Raw genomic sequence first — 12,355 nt, forward strand, 5'->3', positions numbered from 1 at the left:
GAGAACAAGGCTTGCTTCCTGGAAAGTGTTGAAGGGTGGCAGTGGTTAAGGAAACACTGAGCTGTTCCTGTTGCCTTGGGGCAGGAATGATCTGGGACTGTTTTACATATAGTAAATAAGCTGAAAGTGATTTCTCGTGCGAGAGATGCTTTTGCTTGTGCGGGGTCATGTTAGTTTTGACCTGCCCGACTCCAGCATGTATGAAGTTGATGAAGCTGCATGCTAAATTTTGGAACAGTCTCAAAGAAAGGGATGAGGAATTCAATCTAGTAAAGTGCTTATCAGGAGTTTTATTTATGTTGTTTGTGTGGGAATAGGCACTGTTTCCTACAAATCATCCATAACGATGTTAATGACACAACCTCAAGTTTATTTTCTGGGTTTTGCTGGACAAGGGAATATCTCAGAAGCAGAGTTTAATCACTGTGACAGAAGGGGCTCTTTCAGAAGAGCACTTCCACCCTGGAAACACGCAGTCTCTGCACACTGCAGAGCAGGAGGAGGAGGGCAACCCCGACTCCCCAGCAACACAGCGAGCTCCTTATGTCCTTGATGAGCTCAGAGGATGCTGAGCAGATGAAACATTGTCCTGCTGGTCACAGACCTCAGTTGGATCCTACTTTTAGGGTCAGCAAAGATGCACAAAGAGGTTTGAAAGGTCAAAGGTGATCCTGAACAGGAAAGATGATCGCTCTCTCCTTCCCACCCCACCTTTAAAATGCTATGAAGGTCATGGTTTGGGGTGTAAGATGTTTCACTGGAGTTTACAGAGGTATGTGCTGTGAATTTTGCTAATCCATTTACAACTGACTGTTCCAACAGTGTTTTTTGCATCTGCTACAATTAAAAAGAAAGGAACCAGGTATTGTAAATAGCCTTAATCCCACTGCAGTATTGTGTTTGCATCAAGTGTCTTAGTGGTGACTCCACCAGATCTCCAGTTGTCTGTGTTCATATGTTCAGGGGGATCAGAGTTGGACCAAAGCTGTAAACAAACAGAAAACAGAACTATTAAAGAGCATCTTGGGTCTGAGATTTGAAAGGCCTTGTGTTGGTGTTGGCCATCTGCAAACCAGGATGCCTTTCATGTGGATGTCCAGACCAAATCTGTTCTTCCCAGGGATATTGTGTAGTCCAAGCTTAGCTGTTAAGTGTTTGTCAATGCTTGGGCAGCATGGGGGTTTTCCATGTCATTTTAACTTCAGAAGGCATCTGCAGCAGCATCATATCTCAGACAAAAGCCAAACGAAGACTGAGATAGAAAAAGCCCTGAATAATTATAGCTAGCTCCCTAGAAAGAGAGGGAGTTTCTTCCTAGTCTCTTTATGATTAGGTGCCAGACAAATAGGCCACATGAAGCAAAGAAGCAGGAGGCAGAGCTAGACAGAAAGCTGAGGCAAAAACCAACAGAGATAATCTTGTGGTTGGTGAACCTGCATATAGCAGGGGGGTTGAGACTAGATGATCTTCAAGGTCCTTTTCAACCCAGGCCATTCCATGATTCTATGATTCATTCTATGATCCATAAATCCACATGGAACAGATCTGGACAGTAAGGAATGGGGAGAAAGGACACACACACACACACAGTAAATAAATGAATAAATAAAGGGAAGAGGGAGAAGAAGAAAGAGAATGGAGCTGAAGAACTATCGGGGAATCTTACAGCAAGAATTGAGGGTCCTCACAGGTATTACACCTTGAAAGAAGGTCAGAATAGGCAGGAGAGCATGCAACAGAGCAGGGAAGGAGTAGGGGGCAATGCAGAGAAGGCAATGATGTGGTTGCACAGGGAATTTTTTGGTGGCAAAGAACAGATTGGGAGGAGAAGGGTTGAAAATCTGGGCAAAGGCAGTTACCCTTCTCACCTTTTCATTTCAGCCAACCCATGTTGCTCCATGAGAAGATGACAAAGTGGGACAGTGACAATATTTCATTTATTTTTTCCTAGTAGTAAAAGGCATTATCTCACCTCTGGAGCCAAACATACGAAATGCACCAAAAAAATACGCATTAAATAAAAACACCGAGGCAGAGGGTGGATGCGTATTTTCCAGAAACGCTGCTATGATCTTTAATCCACGAAGGAGACAAAAAGTCTCTGTTTTCAGTCAGAGGCATTTTTAGGGAAACACATTAGTGCTGGATCAAGGTAGCTGAAATGCGATGCAACTGTTTTTAACTTAGCCATGGAAAAAGGCTCCACGGGAACCATGCAACAGAAACCATCAGGCACTGCTTCCAGAGATCATCACAGCTACTGAGAGGAATTACCCCAGGCTGCTTCCTCCGCTTCATGGATAAATAGAGGGCTCATCTCAGATTAGTAGCAAAAATAAACACCTTTTGAAAATATCACCTAAAATGATAGTGCTGTTCAAGCTGAAAATAGGTAAACCTTAGTCTAATCCACCAAAAACAAGCCCATGAGACTTGACTTGACACTAACCAGAGCAGACTTATTCTCTTAGGGGTTAGGTTTGAATTCCATTTTGTTATAAGAGATTAGAGCTGAAGAATGTGAAATCTTTCTTGGCATCCTGGCTAACAGACACCAACTGGCCCTGAGGTGCGTATGTGCTTCTTGTCAGTCCTGGCTCCTTTGACAAGGCTTGGGCCATCCCTCTACGTGTCAGTCAGTAAGATAAAAAGTTCTCCTTTACCCAGTCTCTGTAACAGTTAGAACAAGGTCCCTCTGCTTGAAGTTTATGTGCTTTTTCCATTCAGGATTAGCAGTGGTCACCCCATAGCAGCACAGGCCAATGCGGAGGACTTCAGCAGGTCATTGAGTCACTGTGTCAGAGATGCCTTTAACCAGACACACACAGCTACCTGCACAGTTCCTGCATGTGTATAGAGGAACAAAACAGGTAGGATATTAGATCTCATGATACAAAATTAAAGTTTGCATGCTCATTCGTTTTTTTCATGTCGTGGTGGCAAGCATGGAGAAAGACAGCCATTTGGTTGCAAAGGAAGTGGAGCACTCAAGACTGCTACATCTTAATGCAACCAAAGCATCTAATTAACAGAGCCTGATGTTGACCACATCTTGTGTCATGATGGATTCCCAGCGAGGTGAATGTTGTCTTCGCAAACTACACACTGAAAAGTGCTTGAAGGCTTGAGCCAAAGGGTACCTCAGTGAGAGATCTGTGCTAACTGAAGATCTACACCTAAAAGGTTTTTGTGTGTGTGTGTTTTTTAATTTCATATAGTGTCATTGTCATCAATGACATATGATTAATTGGCAAATTTGATTTTCAACAGTTTGCAAATGCTGAGAAAGATGTTCCAGTGAGTAAAGCACCAAGCCACATGCATGGAGGACATCTGAAAACAGTGGATAAAGTGACTGTCCAAAAATGTGCTTTTCAACATGCTCATGCTAATGAGCATATGTAATTTTCACACACGCAAACAAGAAAGCAAAGTGGTGGAGTAAATGCATTCAATTACCTCTCTGCCTCAGACTCCATATTGTGACCTTGGGTAAATGACGTAAGCCCAGACCTTCCACAGTCTAAACATCTTTAAGCATGTGGACCCTAATCTCTGAACCTCAGCACGCTGTCTGCAAAGCGCCCTAATCTCTGCTCTCCCACCTTTGGACAGGTTGTGTAAAGTCTAAGGCATGTATTTCAGGGGCAATATTTGACCCTGATCACAGTATTGAAATACAAGATATGCATATTTAATAATGTAAAATATTCCAATGAAAACAGATATCTCACCCGATAAAACACATCCTGCAGTTTCCCACTTGCCCCTGATGCAGCACTGCCGCACTCATTTCCTTATATTCTACTGGGGCTGCTTAGCAGCAACTGCAGTGTTGCAATCTCCATTAAAGCACATCACAGTGAGATCAGTACGCACCATGGTCTTCTCCCTGCAATACAGAGGCCTGCTACAGCTTGACACAGACCAGTGCAGCCCAGGTGATGGAACCAGTGGAGAGCGGAGTGAGGGGTATGGAGGGAAGCTGCACCAGGTCTGCAGTGCACAGGGGAACTGACAGCCCCCATGGCCATTCTTGGAGTTCATGCCAAAGCAAACGTAGCCTGGAGATTTCATGCACATACCCCTGCTGGGGCATCTCCTCTCAGCTGTGTTTTCCTTGGCTGAAGCTCCTGCGGAGTCACGGGCACTCCAAAGTGATGGATGCTTTAACACAGACATGAGTGAGTGGAGGTCCCAAAGCTTTCAAACCCTCTTGGTTGGGAGGCTTGAGAAATGGTAGGGTTATGCCACAGGCACAAAATATACAGTTATTTCCATCTTCTGCATGCTGTTTTTGCCACCTTATTAGTATTGATAGATATTTTCCTAAATTTCTCTCTAAACAAGGCAGATTTTACTAAACTTTCACTCCAACTTTCTGTGCAGCACATGTGACTCATCACAGAAACAGGCTCAACTCAGCTCAGCCATCCCTTCCACTGAAGTTAATCTGGCAAAACACAAGCAAAAAGAGAATACGACCTTCACTCTACAGTTTGTGACAGCTCACTTGCTGCTTATTTATTCTGCACCCCTTGCAAAAACACTCCACACATTCAATCACTTCTCAAAGAAAGGGGTCAAAAGGCAAGTGTTTTTAAACTGTCTCAGTTGAAGAGTCCCTTCCCATTAGAGCCATGCTGGTTGTGTCAGAGATAAAAGACTGCTTTCCATGAGGACTGACCACTCTAACATATCTACTATAAATTACTCAGAAATAGGGTCTAGCACACTCATTTCAGGGAAATTAATTTCTGGTCACCCTCCATGTTCAGTAGTGAACATTGTGTAAATCTGCTGATATTTGTATGAAAAATACAATAAACTAGTTCATTCTTGTAGCAACTGTTTCAAGAATGACTGTACTACTGAGTTCTCCACAATGGGAGAACCAAAGATTAGAAACTAAACGGCAGTGGTATGGGACTATTGAAGGGAAGAAAATTAGGGACAAAAAATATCTGTTCTTTTGAGCTCACAAAATGTTGACTTCCAGTGATCAATGGTGCATGTGGGAGACCCCAATGTTTTTTGAGCACAAGCAGAAAGCAAACTGAGCACACTGGGAAAGACAGCTTTCCTTCCAGAAACAAGGAAAACCCACATTCAAATGTTCATTAAGTGAAGTGTTAAGACAAATACAGCATTTTGCCTGGAGAACGACCTCTTACTCCAAAACAAGGTATTTACATCTGGTTTGACTTGAGGCTGAAAGTGCCCTGGTTCTTGTCTATAACTGAAAGATAAATGGGTGCAAGAAATTAAGGGTGCTTCACAGCAATGCTTCTGACACACACTCCTTTCCATATTTATTCCTTTGCAGGTTCTTTAATAACTACCAGCAACAGGGCTTGATCTCCTGCATGTCTTACTCCTTCTCAGAACAACTTCCAGATCTCACCACACTAACATAAGCCTTACATAAGCACCTTGTGCCATCTGGTTTCTACTCTCGCTGTCATCTGCACCAAATACACAACTTGATAGCAATTATTAGAGGAATAACAAAGACTTTCCTGGAGACAAAACCCTTGGTTCCACTTGGTTCCACTACAAATGCATTTGCATTGTAATCCAAAGATGTGACAGGAGCTTGTAAGAGTGTGCTCGCTCAAACCAAAAGCCTTCCCATTCCCACGTTCCATGTTTCGTGGTAGCTGTAAGATAATTTGTAAGCATATACGATAAGCATGTGACCATCTCCAATTCAGAGACTTCCTTTCTACGTTGCTGGGAATCCTCAATGAATTTCCCTTCCAAACACACCCAGAGTCCACAGGTTTTTAGCAACCTTAACATAATCCAGACAGTTTTATTTCTGTGGAATTGCCAAGACTTACACATGAACATTGAACCACCTGACTGTGGTAATTGAAAGTTTGAAAGAATAGACTCTCAGGACAGTAAAGATCAGAAGTGCCACTTGGATATATAAGAGTGCAGTTTTAGCATTAAGCATCCAGTTCATAGAGAGTAACTGTAATTAATTATCATCCCAATCTCCTCACTCTGCTATACAATTAATATAATACTGCAGTATGTTAATTAACTACTTGAAAGATACACAGCACAGTTTATGCTGGGCTACTCCAGTATCATCAGAGATACTGTCTTAGCACGTTAAATCACAACAGATACACACGTTAGACAGAATATTTGCCCTAAGATAAGTAAAACAATATGATACATCTGTCACTTCCATTTCTCTTTATGGGAAAGTGATAAGTGGAGACTGAAGTTATCAGAGGCCAAGACAGAGTGAGCTAAAATGCTACTGACAGACCACACCACCTTGGCAGGATTTTCCCTGTCAGAAGTTTAAAGGCAGTGTCAGCGTGATTAATGAGGACTCCAAGTCACTGCTCACAAGTAGGAAGAGCTGTAACATGGGAAAAGGTTATTAAGCTCTTTGTAAGTGAAAGTCCTGCAAGAAAGGAAAATGAATTTGCATACGAGTCAGAAAGCTAAAGCCGACTTGTCTTAAACAGCTGGTCTTACACTCCAAGCCTCGTCCACAGTCCCATCACTTGGAAGCCTCTGTCACAGGTAATTTAAAACTCACGTCTCTTGTCTGACCTTTCCTGTTCAGTGTGCAAAGGGGATGCAGTGAGAGGCTGTAGCAGGTTAGAAGCAGCTTGAAGGGCTTGCCCTGAGCCTTTCTTCAGTGCTTTTTTGTATTGCCTTATGCAGGCGTTTGCACTGGGAACAACTGCAAATGCAAGTTGAAAACAGATGTCCTCTTTCCATCTGCAGCTCCTTGGACACAGAGGCCTACAATAGCCTTGTGAGTTTCCAGTGGCAGTGCCCACAGCTTGGATGTCACTGGGTGACAGCATGGCCATGGTAGTGCAATTCTTTGTGTGGCCCCAGAATGGAGAGCTCTGTGTTTGGGTCTCTGCTTCACCCCAGTGCCTGGTGATCAGCGTTAAACATCCCCTAGGCATCTTCAGTATGGTAGGAATGATGTCTTTAAGACCTTGAAACTGTATGATAACTGGGATCCATGTACTTGCAAAAGAAAAATAAGTCTATCAGCTGCATTCAAGCTCTTACTGTTTGGCATCTCCAGCAGAGCTCTGTAAGGGTAACAATGCTGGAAAACTGAGTTACTTCATTCCTGCAATTCTAAATGGCCCTTTGCAGCCGGCAAACTCTCATTCCCCTTTGCTGTGTATCAAAATAATAGTTTTTCCAGGTCTACATCAGATCTATGACAAAAAACTATGACGGACAGAGAAGAGCATCTGTAATGTATTTTCCTTGATTCCTCAAACAGAAGAGAAATAGAATCACACAGAATCACAGAATGGCCAGGGTTGGATGGGACCTCAAGGATCACGAATCTCCAACCCCCTGCCACATGCAGGACCACCAACCTCCTCATTTAATACCAGACCAGGCTGACCACAGGGCCCACCCCCAGGGCTGGCTTTGAACACCTCCAGGGACAGGGCATCCACAGCCTCTCTGGGCAGCCTGTTGCAGCACCTCACCACTCTTTCTGTAAAGAACTTAATACTACGAACACTACGGGGATTGAGATGCTTTCATGTTATGGCTCTTTGCAGCTATTCATTACCGAAGTTAAGTCAGCTGCCTGAAACATAACATTCAGGAAAAGGTGCAAACATAGGAAGAACTCTGACAGCAATCCATTCCCACTGGCCAGGGGAAGCCAGCCGTGTGTACCTTGGCACCTCACTGAACCAAGATGCCTTTCCTTCCTTCAGGCACCTCATCCAACCATTTTCTTGGAATAGATTCCCTGTGTGTGCAGGAGCTATTTATAATCTACAACACTTATTTTTGGATTAAATACACTAAATACATTAAATAGGTGGCTAGTTGCCACGAGAGCAAAGGAGAGTGCTCAATGAATTACAAAAATATGTATGAAATATTGCACTTGGGATAAGGCACATCCAAACCTGAAGGTCCATACAAGACAACAGTCTGTCAGGCCTGGTGTGGGCAGGCACAGAACCAGCCAAGTGAGGCACCAGTATGGCCTCTGGATGTGGGATTCCTCCAGGTCTCAGCCAAAGGGCAGCCAAGCAGCAGCTTGGAAGGCTGCTCTGTTTGTTCAGCATCTGCCCTAGCTTTAGAGCGTGTCTGTCAGCTGAAGGCAGCCCAGTGACCAGTCAGTCATCTGCATGCTCCAGAGAGGGCATGTCCAAGGTGTTCATCTGATGCCTCTTCTAAGCCACCGGAGACTCCTATCTCCTCTTAGATACGTTGTTTGTGCAAGATAGCCCTGGCTTGCAAGGTGTTTGTTCCCAAGCTTGCTGCATTCTCATCCAAGCCTCTTTCCTCTGCTTTTTCACCCACGCATCCCTTGTTTTCCCTCCTGTGCCTTGCTCAGCACTGCTGCCCCCTCCAACTCACAGCATTGGTCTGGAGCTGGATCCCACAGCACACATGGTTAATGTACAGCCAGAAGAGTGCGTTCTCCCATTCTCAGTTCAGCCTGGACAGAAGTGAACATGCTCATTAGCTAACGGTTAGATATGCTAGCTATGCAACTCATGCTGCTCTATAATGGAGGATGGGTAATCATTAATAGTGCAATGAGCTGGTTCATACATGCTTTTTCTCACACAAAGAAGCAGCCCTGTGCAATCTCAGTAAAGTAACTCAGACTCTCAGCCCGTGTCATGCAACCCTATCTTGTACTGACAAAGCTTGTGTCACATCTAACATCCAAACGCTGCCAAAGCTTCAGTTAGCCCTTCAAACAAATAAAATATGGAGTGGCACACATACCTTTCCTGACGCTGTAAGTCCCTTCACTTTGAAAACATGCATTCTAGTGAAGAATTGCATGCACTACTCTCTATCCTTCTTGTCTAGCTATAATCACTGAGATTTACGTTCCAGGTTGTTCCCATCAATGTGTCATCTGCTGTGTGCTAATTCACAGATCTTTCTGTGAGAAAGTGGGAAACTGGTCTCACAGCTCCAGTGCTCAGACATCAGGTCTACCACTTTGGGTTGATTTCCTGAACATTCAGTACATGCAGGAAGTGTATTACTCATAGGATGACAAACAACAGGGCTTGTTTCTGCCCTCCATGAAATCAATGGCAAAACTCCTATTCACACATGTACCAAGAAGCACTGGGTTGAATTTTAAGTAGATATTTGAGAAGTCGTGGCTGTCAGGTGAGGTCCCGGACGACTGGAGGAAAGGTCACGTCACTCCCATATACAAGAAGGGGAGCAGGGAGGACCCGGGGAACTACAGGCCGGTGAGTCTCACCTCTGTGCCTGGGAAGATCATGGAACAGATCCTCCTGGACAACATGCTCAGTCACATAAAGAATGAGCATGTGATCCGAGACAGCCAGCACGGCTTCACCAAAGGAAGGTCATGCCTAACTAATCTTGTGGCCTTCTATGATGGAGTGACGGCATTGGTGGACGAAGGGAAGGCGACCGATGTCATTTACCTGGACCTGAGCAAGGCCTTTGACATGGTCCCCCACCACATCCTCATCTCCAAATTGGAGGGAAGTGGATTTGATGGGTGGACGACCCGATGGATGAGCAATTGGTTGAAAGGCCGCAGACAGAGGGTGGTGGTCAATGGCTCTATGTCCAGGTGGAGGCCGGTAACAAGTGGTGTCCCCCAAGGGTCTGTCTTGGGACCGGTGCTCTTTAACATCTTTATTAATGACATCAATGAGGGAATTGAGTGCACCCTCAGCAAGTTTGCTGACGACACCAAGCTGAGTGGTGCGGTTGATACGGTGGAAGGAAGGGATGCCATTCAGAGGGACCTCGACAGGCTGGAGGGCTGGGCTCGGGTGAACCTGATGAGGTTCAACACGGCAAAGTGCAGGGTTTTGCATTTGGGCCGGAAGAACCCCAGGCACCTGTACAGGCTGGGAGGAGCGGTCCTTGAGAGCAGCTCGGCAGAGAAGGACCTGGGGGTCCTGATGGACGAGAGACTGAACATGAGCCAGCAGTGCGCTCTGACAGCTCGAAAGGCAAATGGGATCCTGGGCTCCATCAGGAGAGGGGTGGCCAGCAGGGACAGGGAGGTGATTGTCCCTCTCTACTCGGCTCTTGTGAGGCCCCATCTGGAGTACTGTGTCCAGGTGTGGAGCCCTCAGTACAAGAAAGACATTGAGATTTTGGAAAGGGTCCAGAGGAGGGCGACTAAGATGATCAGGGGGCTGGAGCACCTCCCCTATGAGGACAGGCTGAGGGAGTTGGGCTTGTTCAGCCTGGAGAAGAGAAGGCTGCGGGGTGACCTCATTGCAGCCTATCAATACCTGAAGGGAACCTACACCCAGGAGGGGAGTAAACTCTTCAAAAGGGCTGACAACAGCAGGACTAGGGGAAATGGTTTTAAGTTGAAGGAGGGAAGATTTAGGTTAGATGTTAGGGGGAAGTTCTTTACTAGGAGAGTGGTTAGGCCCTGGAACGGGCTGCCCAGGGAGGTTGTGGATGCCCCGTCCTTGGACGTGTTTAAGGCCAGGTTGGACGGGGTCCTGGGCAACCTGATCTGAATATGTATGTTGGTGGCCCTGCTAGGCAGGGGGGTTGGAACTACATGATCCTTGGGGTCCCTTCCAACCCGGGTGATTCTGTGATTCTGTGATTCTGTGATTCTGTGATAGATATGCCCCAGACTGGCAAATCTGAATTATTTCAAATGGTTGAAATATGTATTGTGAGCAGCAACAGCTGTGTATTTCTCTGTAATAAGAGCTCCAGATTGGCAAGACATTTTTCCATTTCTTTTTAATTCCCAGGAGAGGAAACACTAAGAGAGCCTTTGTGCCTTTGGTTTTAAGAGCCACACTGCTGTAGTCCCACTCCAACTGCCTGGAGATAGGTAGGGTTTCTGTGTGTGGGCAACAAAGTCATGTTGATATTACATATGAATAAGTAATTCCATGCTAAGGGAAGGCAGCGAAACAACAAAGCCAGAACGCCTCAGCACTGTAGAGATGACAGTCCAGAAGTTGTCCCAGTGCCATCCAGTCTCACTCCTCTCCTTTTGCACACCAGTGCTGAGAGCGGGTTTGCCTAGTCTCAGAACCAAATGGTTACGTGGGTGACTCAGAAATGCCTGTGTATCTCATACTAAAGAGCCATCATTAGCACAGCAAGATAACAACTCACAAGGAATAAATATATAGACGTGGTTTTATAACACTTCTCTCATTCAACATTTCTTTGTCAACAGCGATGAGAACACGGAAGAAGTGCCATAAGCCAGAAATGCTCAACAGCTAGTTTTACTCGTGAAAGAGAAATATTCCAAGGTTGTATTGCTGTGAGAAAAGTAAGAATCTGAAGTAAACCATGAACGAGTAGGGGAAGGGAGAAGCAAGAAATGCTCATTTTCAGTAGTACCAACTACCTCCTCTATGGACATGCATGCTACATGTCTAAGGGCCCAGCACAGTGGAATTTACACCAGAGAGAGCCCAGGCCTCCAGGTGGCCACAGCCAAGCCAAGAAGGCTGACAGGAGCAATAAGACATAAAATGAAGAACTTCCAAACTATGGGTTGAACCATATAATGATATATATTATATATAACAACTTAACTGCGTTCTTGTAAAACTGTCCTCCAGCAACCAGTTTTGCAGAGATCAAATTACAAGAAAATGTAACCCAAAACCATTTTTTCAAAGTGTCTGGATCCATGCAAATGCCCAGGATGTGCAGATCTAACTGAACTACAGAGGGCAGACCCACTGCAGAGGAGTGGAATGGAACTGCCACAAACCCATGCACAACAAAACTTCTGTGAGAAGATGAAAGGCACAGACTCAACTGGACAGAAAGGCAAGGGAAAACTGCTCATTGTGTTCAGCATCTACAAGGACATAAATAGAGAGAATATATAACTCTTCAAAGACTTCTCTCACTCCAGCAAACAGAAAATTAGAAACACAGACAACAGCAATAAATTAGAACTGAATGCAACATGGATGAATTAGTTTTCCCTCCACAATTCTAAGAAAATACCAAAGAAATATTATTTCTCTGGGCAGAAGCTCCCAGCATTCTGCCCTGTCCCACGAGACTGCCATAGAGACTTTCATACACAGGAAGTCATCTCTTCCATTGCCTCTCCAGACAACAGACTTCTGATGGCATCTGCTCTGATATGAAAGTAGAACCCCAAAGGAATCAGGCGTTGGTACTGGCTGGTGAGGGCTTTGCAGTCCCCTGGTGAGGACACTGCTGGTGGGAATCCATTGCCTTCTCTGCTCCAAAGAAGTTGGTTGCAGCTGGGAAGCAGAAAGGAACACTCTTCTTCTCTCCACCATGAACCAGAATGCTCTGGCAGCTCTGCTTTGAACCCAAGCTTCTTTCTACCCCACTGACC

Source organism: Lagopus muta, chromosome Z, assembly GCF_023343835.1.
Source record: "Lagopus muta isolate bLagMut1 chromosome Z, bLagMut1 primary, whole genome shotgun sequence".
In the NCBI taxonomy this organism is placed as follows: Eukaryota; Metazoa; Chordata; class Aves; order Galliformes; family Phasianidae; genus Lagopus; species Lagopus muta.